The 13,670-nt window shown below is 38.3% G+C and overlaps 1 protein-coding gene across 1 annotated transcript in view; it reads right to left on the minus strand.

Annotated features, from left to right (window-relative positions):
- Positions 1-13,670, minus strand: part of LOC100356485 (protocadherin-15) — a 1,660,811-nt gene that overhangs the window by 1,215,466 nt on the left and 431,675 nt on the right. Inside the window, 1 exon segment of the mRNA XM_070057681.1 lies at positions 11,969-12,044. The gene's annotated coding sequence lies outside the window, so the exon portion shown is untranslated.

Below are 13,670 nucleotides of genomic sequence, written 5' to 3' on the forward strand. Positions count from 1 at the left end.
AATTTGGATTCTAGACATTTGATACACTTAGCACTTGGCTGGAAATGAAGCACTAGCGTTAGGCTATCCCTTAGGAAGGGGCATGGCAGCTACAAAAGGAAGCTGATGATAGCACAGTACATTCCAGCTTAGGAAGCGCTCAGGAATCCCTCAGACAGGGCTAGAGGCCACTCCAAGAGAGCAATTAATGGATAACAGGATGTAGTTACCAAAGTGAACACAGAGATTTTTCATTACACATAAACACATAAATCCAAGTTGCACAGTAAGAACTTCAAGGAACCTAGTGTTGTCCTCTTTCTCCCAGTGATCAACTTCCCTCCAAAGTAAATAAATCAGTGTGTGATTCCAGTGACAGTTGCATTGCTTCCTTTACTCATTAATACCATTAAAAGAGTGGTTCGAAAGCTGCAGATGAGGGAATTCACACCCTTGAAATTCTTAAGAGTTAAATTGAGGTCTGGGCCAGCGTTGTGGCACAGCAGGTTAAGCAGCCATCCGCAGCACCTGACATCACATACGGGCACTGGTTCAAGTCCTAGCTGCTCAACTTCCAATCCAGCTCTCTGCTAACGTGCCTGGGAAAGCAGTGCAGGATGACCCACATGCTTGGGCCCCTTCACCCCTGTGTGAGACCTGATTGAAACTCCTGGCTCCCAGCTTCATCCTGGCCTAGCCCTAGTCACTGTGGCCATCAGAGGGTGAACCAGCAGATGGAAGATCTCTTCCTCTCTCCCTGTCTTTCTCTCTGTGTTTAATTCTTTCAAATAAATAAATAAATCTTTAAAAACAGAGTTAAATTGAGCTAGTTCTATCAGTGGCAGCCTCTTTGTGTTATAGCCACTGAGGGGTAACAATGCTGCTCTTGGTAATCAGAGGTAGAGATGGTGTATCAATATACAGCTGAACTTAGATATTAAAGTGTAGATACTAATTAGTGTGATGCTGATTTTAAAAGAATTAAAATGAAATAGGTCAACATGATAAGTTATAAATAAGTCAAACATTAAAGAATGAATGCCAAAATGTTGGGTACTAATATTTGCTTTGGCAGATTATGATTATACAGGTATTATACTTGTTGATATACTTAAAACATTTATTTTCCTTTTATCTGAATGGTAGAAAGAGGGGACAAAGAAAGATTTACAGAGAGAGATCTTCCACCCCTTTCACCCACTATTTCACTCCTCAAATACCTGCTACGGATGGGTTAGGCCAGGGCATAGCCAGGAGCCAGGAACTCAGTCTGGATCTCCCACATAAAAGGCAAGGATGCATAGACTTGAGTCATCACCCACCGCCCTCAAGGGTGTACATGAGGAGGAAGCTGGATCCAGATACAAAGCTGGGACTCAAATTCAGGCACTTTGAGATAGGATAGACGTGTCGAGGGAATGAGGACTGGGATGACTGACATTAAAGAAACACTGAAGTGAATTCTTGTAAATCATACTAAGTGTGGTCACTTTTTGGCTCTAAGCTTCTGTAAATCAAAAAATGTAATCATCAATGATATATGTTTAACAATAAAAATTACCATTGGTCAGCAAATAAAGTCTACTTTAGTTCTCATTTGCAACCAAAAAAAAAAACCTTCTCAGTGAGGTCTTCAAAGGCTGTGCTGTAATAAACATTTTTTAAAGATTTATTTATTTATTGGAAACAGTTTCAGGGAGAGAGGGAGAGAAGAAGAAAGAGAGAGAGGGAAATCTTCCATCTGCTGGTCCACTCTCCAAATGGCTGCAATGGCCTGGGCTGCTCCGGGAGCTTTATTTGAGTCTCTTACTGGGGTGGCAGGGTCCTATTCATGTGGATGATCTCCTGCTGCTTTCCTAGGCCATTAGGAAGCAGCTGGATCAGAGGTAGAACAACTCCGAGGGACATGAACCAGCACCCATGTGGGATGCTGGCATTGCAGGTGGTGGCTTAACCTGCTGCCACAAATCTGGCCCTTGTAATAAACATTTTTAACAACCCCCCTTTCATGACACTGCGACATGGTTATTGAAGCTTTTTCCTTCAAGGGTTTCACCACATAAAACTCCCCCAGAACACCAGTAAATCACCACAATCCCAAGGCGTGGGCTGTCACACTACTCTTAGCACAGCTGTAGAAGTGAAGATTCAACGGTCTTTACAAATAGTTTGTAAAGCCACGTTTTAATATGTCTTTTGTTATAAAAATCAGGGTTACTAATTTATGCCAAGGGTCTAGGACACAGGAATTTTTCAGTAAAGCCATATCCATATGATTCAGCAGTTGACAAAGCCAGGACTCTGGCTGAATCGCCTGGAGGAGTCAATAAACGACCTATGCTGGAATAGCAAGAGCAAATGAACCCAAGATAGCCACAAACAGAGCAAATATAATAATGCTTCATCAAGGATTCATAATGCAGTCCACGAGCACAGTCACATAACTTACATCTGGGAAATATGTTTAAGGATAATCATATTTCAGGTATATCTTGAAAACTAAAATATTCCAATGAACCATTCAAAGAATATTTAGCTTTAAGACGATTCATTACCGTAGGGACTCTTCCTATGAAGAAAATGCACACCTCTAGGAAAATGGATCATTTGTGTTGCTGTACAGATGTTTATTTAAATAAACATACAGATTATTTAAATAAACTAAACACTGGAGGATATTACATTGATGATTATCATTTTGGGAATAGTTTAAGCAATCATGACCAATTTTCCCTTAAGGGTGCTTTCTTTAGGTTGAACCCTAAGAAGTTGCTAATATTTTTACCATTTTTACACTGCAAGGAGCAAATTTATGTAGATTAATCTAATAGGTAATGACAAAAACACCATTTCATAGCGTTCATGGGAGACTATCTGTCTCCATTCTTTGGATCAACAGTTAGAATCCAGGCATTAAACATATCTACATGCAGACATAAAATCAATGATCTTATTACGGAACTACACTAGACTGATTTATTGGTACTTCAGTATCCTTTCCTCTGTTTTCAGGAGTTACAATCTCTGTTGGGGATCACCGTTATTTTTGCTATACTGTCAGTGACCTTATTCCAGAGCAGAGTTTGTAATCCAAGTTGATAAACACTGGCTGCAGTGATTGGTTGATTCAAGGATGGTCATGAGATAAAGGTGGGCTAAAAAGAGGAGAATTGGGGACTTTATTGGGGATTCTATTCATATGAATTTGTAAATATCTGTAACATTGAGAGTGGGTAACTTGTACAGACCTCATGAGGGAAAACTGGTCTTACAAGTAAACCACAACAAAGTCAAAGCTGTTAAGTGGTAATATCAAGTCCTTGAGTCAACCCTTGACTGGAGCTGAAAAGGAATTCTAGACATTCAGGTTCATGAGTTAATGTGATGCTACTTCTTACACAATTTGAGTTATGTTTTTCTAATTATTTTCTCTATGAAGCATTATAATACATATGTGAAAGTAACAAATATAGATGAGATGCGCATATAAAATCATTTAAATATATTACATATAAATATATAAATTGCTGGTAAATTTACTATTTTAGTTTGAAAGTAGTTCATGTTTAAAACTATAAATAATATATATATATAATTTTTCTTCTAGATTTCAAATTCAACAGTCTTAGGAATGAAATATATGAGTATGGATGAGTGCTAGGTTTCTATGTTTTATCTAAAATTATAGACATTAATATTGGGGGATTATACCGATATAACAGATGCAAACAGATGTGAAACAGAAGTAAAGCGGTTTTCAGTGGGGCATGTGGACGAACACTGTTGACACCATGCATTCCATATTTACTTCATCTCAGAATGCTTTTCATTCCTAATGACCCAAGAGTCGGTATATCATTTGCTAATATTCCAAGACAGAAGTGTCTTTATTACCAATTTCCCTAATTTTGATAGATGAAACTCTAGGTTGAGCTGATTCTATCTGACAAACTTTCAGAGTCTGGGGTCAGAGATAGCAGCTTGTGAAGTGAGAAATAGATGTAACCATTATAGAAGCAGCACCTAACAGCAGGATGCAATTTGGTGGAAGTAAAAAACAAACTGTGTGACACAAGCTGCCAGAGGCACTGTGTATATCTGTAGGGTAACATAATATCCAACGTGGGAATGGGCAGCTTTTTATATGGATATACACAAAACAGGATGGAGGGGAAAATGAGAGAGAGAGAGAGATTAAGGACAGAAGCCTTCGAGTGTTCACTGATGATGAAGCAATTATAAAAAATACCACCTCGTTTGGGCCATACAACAGACCTACACAGTGTGAAGGCCAATTATTATTATCCTCATTTTAGAAATGATGAAAGGGAGGCTGATGTCCTGGGTGGCTAAGTGACTTCAAGACAGCCAAAAAGCTAGCAAATGCTGGGTTTGGGATTATATTTCAGATCTTCTAACAGCAAGGTCCTCAAAAGTTTTATGCCACTTCAGAATTAAAATTCATGGCCGGTAAATAAGTATGAAATCTAAAAAGGCACTAATGAGGTTTCAGATGGGAAATATGTTAAAATTTTTATTCTCATCATAGTCTAATGGGCCCCATTTGCAACATACAGATGTGATGAAATACTTTATTTAGCTGTTTCCAAAATACAGTTAACTTTTCATTTCTCTCTGAATAAATTTCCCAAATTACATTTATTAATCTATGACTTAAATATATACTCTAAGATCGTCTTCTGTACTTCTGAAATTTCTCTTGTAATACCTACAAATTTAAATATGGATGTGTGTGGGCATCTTTAAAGCTACTCTGAATCCTCTTCTACATGTTCACCTGCCCCATTACTAGAACGAAAAGAGTGAAATTAAAATAATGAAACCAAATCGCTGTTTTCCCTGTTTGTCCTGCAGCAAGGACTGGCCATGTGATCCATTCTGGGTTGCTTAGCTCTCCCCAAGTGAAGGTTTGCATCGTGGGTGTGGCTTTTCCCTTTTTCTTTCCTAAGTTTAGGCACATTGACTGAAGAGGCAGCAGCAATCCAGCCACCTAAAAGAAAGGTGATGGCATTGTGAGGTGGTAGCCCTGATACACAGGCACTGAAAATACCTAGCAATTGCCACATGGATTTGTGAGGTCCAGGAGTAGACAGTGATACAAGTTTTGCTGTTACTCATGTGCATTCAATGTAGAAATACCCAGATAAAGCCTTTTTGGCTTCTAACTCTCCAAACTGTGTGAAACAGAATAGACAAGATAAGTAGCAACCCCAGGCAAAACCATTCTCACCTGAGTGCAAATGAGTGCTCTTTAATCCAAGAAAAATGGTGTCACTACCATGCGCACATCCTTCAGGCTTTGGAATTGCCATTAACCCCCTGGTGCTTTTTCAAGTCCTGTTGATACAGACTTACTTTTCAGACTAACACTGCAATCTCCTTCCAAGAGCCTATTTCCTGCCTAGGAAACTTGCTTTCCCTCTCCCTGCCTCCTTTCACAGGTTTATGCTCTCGAGTGTAACAGCATCACTTTCTCATCGCCCTCTCTTCTGTAGCACTGCACACTGCAGTCTAGAGATTTTTTTCAAGATATCTACAACAATATGTTTTATGTCAAGTCTTACCGAATACCTGTAACAAAAATAATTCCTCTATGTAATATCTTTGGAAAAACTGTTAACTCCTCAACGGGCATTACCATCACATCATTGGTCATATTCTCATATGTATTCCCTAAACTCTGGAAAACTATCATCATCACTCCAAGGGGCCGTTGAGCTCATTGAAGGCTGGAAGAGTACATGACTCATTTTGTTTAGTCATGCAGTACCTAGCACAATACGGTAATGGTAAAACAGCTACAGTACCAGGGATGATAGAGTTGAATTCTCTATAGAAAGAGATATCATTTCTCACACTCTACTCCAACATAATTTCTTCATTTTTTTTGATAGCAGAAAAATATACTGGACTTTCTTCCTTAAGTTTAATTTTTGGTATGTAATCTTAGGAATATATAGAGTTTTTTTTTTTCCCATAACAGTTTTTAAAAGCGACCTTCACATATTATTCACAGGAATAGGTAAACTGCAATACACAGTCCAAATCCAGCCCAATGACTGTTTTGGTAAAATTTTATTAGAACACAAGGGCCAGCGCTGTGGTGTAACAGGTAAAGCCGCTACCTGCAGTGTGGGCATCTCATATGTGTGTTGGATTGAGTCCTGGCTGCTCTGCTTCTGATCCAGCTCTCTGCTATGGCCTGGAAAAGCAGTAGAAGATGCCCCAGGTCCTTGGAACCCTACACCTGCATGGAAGACCCGGAAGAAGATCCTGGCTCTTGGCTTTGGATGGGCACAGCTCCAGCTGTTGTGTCCAATTGGGGAGTGAGCCAGCAGATGGAAGACTTCTCTCTCTGTTTCTCCTGTCTCTGTGTAACTTTATGACTTTCAAATAAATAAATATACTTTAAAAAATTTATTGGAACATAGCAATGTACTTGTGCAATATCTAAGACTGTTCTTGCGCTACAAAAGCAATGTTAAGTAGTTAACACATAAATCAGGGCCTGTATAACCTAAAATACTTATTATTCATTCCTTTATAGAAAAAAGTTTGCAAACTTTTATTCATAGGAGAGTTACATAATTCGGGGAAGGCATTTAGTTTAACAATTAAGATGTTAAAGCAGGAGGCCTGTGTTACACATCAGAGTACTGTTTCATACCTGGCTCCAGCTCCTGACTCCTGTTTCCAGTGTATGCAGACCCTGGGAGGCAATGGTGATGGTTCAAGTAACTGGGCTCTTGCTGCTCATGGGGGAGAACTGGATTCAGTTCTCAGTTCCTGGCTCCTGCCTTCCCAGACACACCCACATCCACTGTAGGCATTTCAGGAGGGAACTAGCAGAAAAGAGTTCTCTCTCCCTGTCTGTCTTCCTGTGCTCTTCTCTCTCTCTCTCAAGAATCAGTTAGTTAAGAAAAATTAGTTTAAAAAAATCAATAACTCCAAAAGTTACAGAAACAGAATTTAGATTTTCTTTGTGGCAGTACTTTGCAGAATTTTGATTTCTATTCTGTATGACAAATTTCTGTGTTTTTCTACCTGAATTTTGAAATTATGTTGAAAATAAAAAATTGTCTTAAATGATTATACCTTTTCAGGCCTAGCCAGTTGGGCAAAAGCTGATTTTTAAGAGGACAAAAAAATTGTTGAAGTAAATTGGTTTCCCTTTCAAATGATTGCCCTTATCTGATAATATTTAACTCTGAGAGTTCACCTATTACTCAAGTCACTTTTCTGTGATACAATTAAAGTACTTAGAACACAGCCCTGACCTATGATTAAAGGACCATTCAAGATCCCTTAAGGTAGAAGTTACTGCATTCCATGCACTATAAACAAGGTAGGTGGTAATTATTTGAGCTATCTGGCTAATTAACATCAAGACTGTAGCAAACGTACTTGAGGGGAGAATCTATAATCTTGGACGTAAATTATTTAGTTTCATTTAAATGGATCCCAGAATACCAGGCTTTAGATATATTAACATGATGGATGACACAATTATAAACACTGTTAAGGGTGGAACAAGCTTTCTATATTTTCTTATTGATATTGAATTACTGTTTCTTCAACACCCTCAGTATATTCCCTTTGGCAACATAGTTAGCCTCAGTTATCCTCCTTATAAAAGAAATATGTGTCTTCAACGTGAATAAGCATACAGATGATTAAGAAGATACCATACCATAGAAAAGTCCTAGAGTTAGGCACACATTTAGTTATTGCATTCATTTGACCTAAGAGTAGATATATAAAAATATTTTGATTTTGTTGTTGCATGCATTACTCTAAAAAGTCTACTAAAGATTATATTGCAAAGTTATATTCAACATGTGAATATCTACACCCTCCGGTTTATAAGTCATGTAACTTATTTACTCTAAACCCAGGCCAGACAGGCAGCATACTATAGTAGAAGATACCACAGCTTTGGAGTCAGGCCCAAGTTTGGATATCAGTACTTCTGATTGGTATTATAGGACTTAAACTTAAATCAGAAAAAAAAATACACAAAAGAAATCCCGAGAACTTCACAAACTCAAGTGAACATTTTATGAAAGTTTGGGAATGGTGTAACTGGGCTATAACAATTCCATGTAGAATTTCTTTATTGATTTAAAAACAATTTTTATTTTATTTACTTGAAGGCAGAGAAACACACATATAGAGAAGAGACTAGATCTCCCATCCTTCAACATTTGATTATCCCCAAATGTCTGCAACAGCTGAGCCTGGGCCAGGCTGAAGCGAGGAGCCTGGAAATTAATAATCATTTACCATGTGGATGGCAGGGACCAACTTTTTGAGCTATACCTGTTTACTCCCAAGATGCACATCAGCAGGAAGCTGGAATTGGGAGTGGAACTAGGAATAGAACTCAGGAACTTTAATATGCAATGTGGGCATCCTAAGTGGCCTTTTTTTTTTTTTTTTAAGATTTATGTATTTACTTGAAAGTTAGAGGTAGAGGCAGAGAAAGAGGTCTTCCATCTGCTGGTTCACTCCCCAGATGGCCACAACAGCCAAAGCTGGGAAGATACAAAGCCAGGGTCTCCCACGTGGGTGCAGGGCCCCAAGGACTTGGGCCATCTTCTACTGTTTCCTCAGGCACATTAGCAGGAAGCTGGATTGGAAGTGGAGCAGCCGGGACTCAAAATAGTGTTCATATGGGATACCGGCACTGCAGGCCGTGGCTTTATCCTCTATACCGCAGCACTGGCTTCTTAACCACCGCATCAATTGCTGTCATTTTTGATAGTTTTTAAAATATTCTCTTTTGCTGATGTTTTGTTTCCGCGAATATTAGTATAATTGAGAATACTACTAATAGTACGTATCTGTGTAAGACTGTCTTTGAAAAAACTTACCTGATATACATATTTATGTAATATAATGTTTGATTACAAAGAGGGTATGGAAACGTTAAGTGAGAATTACAAACCACTTTAAGAAAAAATAATGTGATCTGAATAAAAGGGAAGGTAACATTTTAGAAAGATAATATATATTGAGGATATTTTCACCAAATTACTAAAGTGCTTCATTTGTATTCTTGCACACTCAGCACACAAAAGTACTAATAGCATAGCATTGCTTACAGAAAGAAATAGATTTTCTTTATAATGTTTTCAGGACAAAAAATCTTCAAAAATTTTTAAAAAAGAAACTAAAATATGTCTCATTTCTTTTTTTATGAAAAATTATTCTTAATCTCCAATAAATTAGAGATACAATGGCCTCAAGTTTCCTGGTCAACATTGGATCACATTCCTACCCTGTACATGGAGTGGGACGGTACTCATGAATGACACTCCAAATGGATTTATTAAACTAAAGGGTAGAGAACTAAGAACTACTGCACATGAAAATGTTTGGGCTGGAAATTTTGATACTGGTTTAGGATTATCTAAATATCTGTCTATCCATCCATCCATCAACCAATCCTATATATGCAAATCTGTGTTATTAATTATATTAGATTGTCATTATATTACAAGCTACTAGCACTGTGTTTTATCTGAATAACTTGAAATTAAATTTATCATAAATATTAAAGTAAAAATTATGAGGAATTTTAGGACATGAAATCAGTCTCATTCTTTCCATGCTTTTGCACACTCATCAACAAAATATAATCACAATTTTAAAAAAATTTACAAGATCTTTAGCATGAAAATTTTCTGAAATATAGTTGCATAATAATTCAGGGGGCCAAAGTGTTGGTGCAGTGGACTAAACCTTAGCTTGTGACACCAGCATCCCATAATGGAACACCAATTCGACTCCTAGCTACTCTACTTCCAATCCAGCTCCCTGCTATTGCACCAGGGAAAGCAGCAGAATATGGTCTAAGTACTTGGCCTCTGCACCCATTGGAGAATTCCAAAAGGAGTTTCATGCTCCTGGCTTGGGTCTGGCCCAGTCCAGGCCATGGCAGCATTTGAGAATGAGCCAGCATATGGAAGATATCTCTGTATCTGTATCTCTCTCTCTCTCCCCCTGTCTCTCTCTGTCACTCTGCCTTTCAAATAAATAAATAAATTTAAGAAAAACAAGTCATAAGTGCCCTTATGAGCAATATGAAGCATCATATATATATATGACTACAGTTATGTAGATATCTTTAAATAAAAAAAATTGACCTATAGCACTTTTAAAACTTCAGTAGATTTATATATCTCCCACAGTTTCTGAATTACTGAATTATGGCTTTGTTTGCATTTTTTTTTTTGACAGGCAGAGTGGACAGTGAGAGAGAGAGAGAGAGAGAGAGAGACAGAAAGGTCTTCCTTTTGCCGATGGTTCAGCCTCCAATGGCCGCCGCGGCCGGCACGCTGCGACCGGCGCACCGCGTTGATCCGATGGCAGGAGCCAGGAGCCAGGTGCTTTTCCTGGTCTCCCATGGGGTGCAGGGCTCAAGCACCTGGGCCATCCTCCACTGCACTCCCTGGCCACAGCAGAGAGCTGGCCTGGAAGAGGGGCAACCGGGACAGAATCCGGTGCCCCAACCGGGACTAGAACCCGGTGTGCCGGCGCCGCTAGGCGGAGGATTAGCCTAGTGAGCCGCGGCGCCGGCTTTTTGTTTGCATTATAAAACTATGACATTTTGTTATTTAAACTAATCTTTGTGATTTTGAAATTTTTATTATATATTGATAAATTACAGTAGTATATATTTATGGGATACAAAATGATGCTATAAGTTTTAATACCGTGAGGAATGACTGAAGTTAAGCTAATCAATATGGCCATCATTGCAGATATTTAATATTTTTATGATCAGGATATTTGAAATTCACTCTCAATGATTCTGACATATATAATACTCCATTATTGGTCCCATATCCTGTATTGTTCAATAGATCTTAAAAGAACAAGAACGAACCTATTCTTCCTAAAAGAGCTTATGTACAAAAAAAGAAAACATTTGTCACATTTATAGTTACATTAAAAATATAAAGTCTCAAGGACAGTATAACTATGGAGTGCCAATTTTGCCACAGCACATAACATACAGTTATATATTATAACAACATTGAAGGCAAAAGGACAGTTTCTGTATTTTACTGGAGCCTACGTTCTGCCAGGAGTCAGACACAAGATAAGCAGTCACGTGTATGTGCACACGATATGTATAGATCTCATAATGCTAATTATAACTACATGTTTCCTCTTTAAGAACATTCGATTTTCTAAAATATAATGTTCCAGTGTTGACTGAGCTCTTTAATTATAAATTTCACTCATTCCCACTTTAATTTGGTAGAATTCATCCTATTTCTGTATCAATTTCTGTACGTTTCTATACCTAACTCTATTTCCACAGATTTCAAATATTATTAGGTCACTAAAATACTTTTCCCCTCCTTTTCATTGAAGCAATTGTTAGTCAAATTTTATCTTAATTCCTCTTTTGTTACTCCAAAGTTCTAAAAGCTATTTCTTTTGAAATCAGAGCAGAAGCCTCACTTCAGAAACACATAAAAGAAAATTGATTTTCATGCTGAAAATGTCAAACTTCTCCCTATAATACTCAGCTATGGTTTTCTGCAACAACAAAGTTCAAAAAGAGCCATCGACCTGATGGCTCTTTGACACAAGATGATGGATGCAATGTGTCTACTACTTTACTGCCAGAATGTCCTCCCAGAGAATGAGACAATCAATGAAGAATAATAAATCCAAACTGGGGAGAAGGGTGCTTGTTTTAAATGTATTAAAGGAGAAATCACTTCTCTGGGGATTGCCTGTTATAAACTGTATGATTAACTTTTTCCTCTCTTTCTGGTTCTAATGAATCAGACAGAACACATGAGCATATCTGTTCGGGAAGTGGAGCGATGCCAAGAAATTAAACTGCATAGACAGCATACTTAATGTGAAATATAGATGCAGTGTATTTTTTAAGGGAGAAGGAAAATATAAAGGATACAACTTCAAGCAAAACATAAATATAGCTCACCCTCTGGTGTTGTCCTTCTGTCATCCGCTGGGTCTGAGAACTTCAGTTCTTTCTGGTGAATGATATTTCCATTTTCCTGTAGGATAGAGTTACTGGTTAATACCATATCAGAAACAGTCTTTATTCAAGTGCAAAACAGATGAGTAGCTTCTTTTATAAATTACACTTATGTCTGAGATGAAATCATCATAATTACTGAAAAGCAAATCTTGCAATTTTGAAAGCGCATTTTAGATGTGACATACTAGACTTAAAACTTAACCTACAGAACACATATAGCCATGTGCTCTAGGTTAAATCTTTACTTATGAAATGAAAAATCATCTCCTTCAGCATATTCTTTAGTATGATCAGTGTCTGTTAGTGCAGAAATTTCCTAACAAGAAAGCATGGAAGAAATTCTCTTCAATGACATGATGTCTTTTCATGGTATGGAAAATAGGTTTAAAACAATGAAGAACAGCTACAGATAGATTGAAAGTGACTTTTGAGTCCATTTAATTTTTAGAGCTCATTTTGTTTACACTATACAATTATTAGCTAATATCAAAATTTTTGTATCTACACTTTATCAAAGGAAAAACAATTTCATGATAATGCAACACAAACCTTAAGACATTTTGGGTGTTGCTGCTTTTCCCTACTGGATCAACTTCCTTGAAGTTAAAGAACACCTTTAATTATTGATGTATCTTTTTAAAAAGTTTTAATTATTTAAAAGACAGGGTTATAGGAGAGGATAGAAACAGAGATAAAGTGAGAGAATGCGAGTATCTTTTTTTTTTTTTTTTGACAGGTAGAGTTATAGACACTGAGAGAGAGAGAGACAGAGAGAAAGGTCACTTAGGCCATCCTCCACTGCCTTCCCGGGTCACAGCAGAGAGCTGGACTGGAAGAGGAGCAACAGGGACTAGAACCCAGAGCCCATATGGGATGCCGGTGCCACAGGTGGAGGACCAACCAAGTGAGCCATGGTGCCGGCCCCGGGAGTATCTTTCATCTGCTGGTTCACTCCCCAAATGGGAGCAATGTCCAGAACTGGCTCAGGTCAGCTTCAGGGACCTGAATCTTGATCCAGGTCTCCCACTTGGCACAAATCCAAGTACTGGTGCCATCTTCTGTTGCCTTCCCAGGTGCATTAGCAAGGAGCTGGATCAGAGCAAAATAGCTGGGATTGGAAGCAGTGCACGTATTGAGTGCCAACAATACAGGAAGCAGTTTAACTCACTGTGCCACAACACCAGCCCAAATCTCTCTCTTTTTAATTAAGATTTATTTATTTTATTTGAAGGGTACAACCACAGAGAAAGGGAGAGATAAGAGACAGAGAGATCCTCCATCCGATGGCTCACCCCTCAATTGGCTGTAGCTGTGCCAGACCAAAGCCAGGGTCCAGGACTCTTCTCAAGGTTTCCCAATTGGGTGCAGGGGCCCAAGCACCTGGGTTATTCTCTACTGCCATCCCAGGCACATCAGCAAGGAGCTGGATAGGAAGTGGAGTGGCCAGGATTTGAATGGCTACTCATATGGGATGCCAGCATCACAGGGAGTGGCTTACCCCACTACACCACAGCACCTGATCCCCAAATTTATTTCTTACACCCAAACTGCTGAATACTTGAAAAGTTAAGTAGACAAAGAGTCATGTAAAATTAGTTTTTGCAGCAGGTGTTGTGATGTAGAGGCTTAAGCAGTTACTTGG

This window comes from Oryctolagus cuniculus, chromosome 15 (assembly GCF_964237555.1).
Source record: "Oryctolagus cuniculus chromosome 15, mOryCun1.1, whole genome shotgun sequence".
Taxonomy (NCBI): Eukaryota; Metazoa; Chordata; class Mammalia; order Lagomorpha; family Leporidae; genus Oryctolagus; species Oryctolagus cuniculus.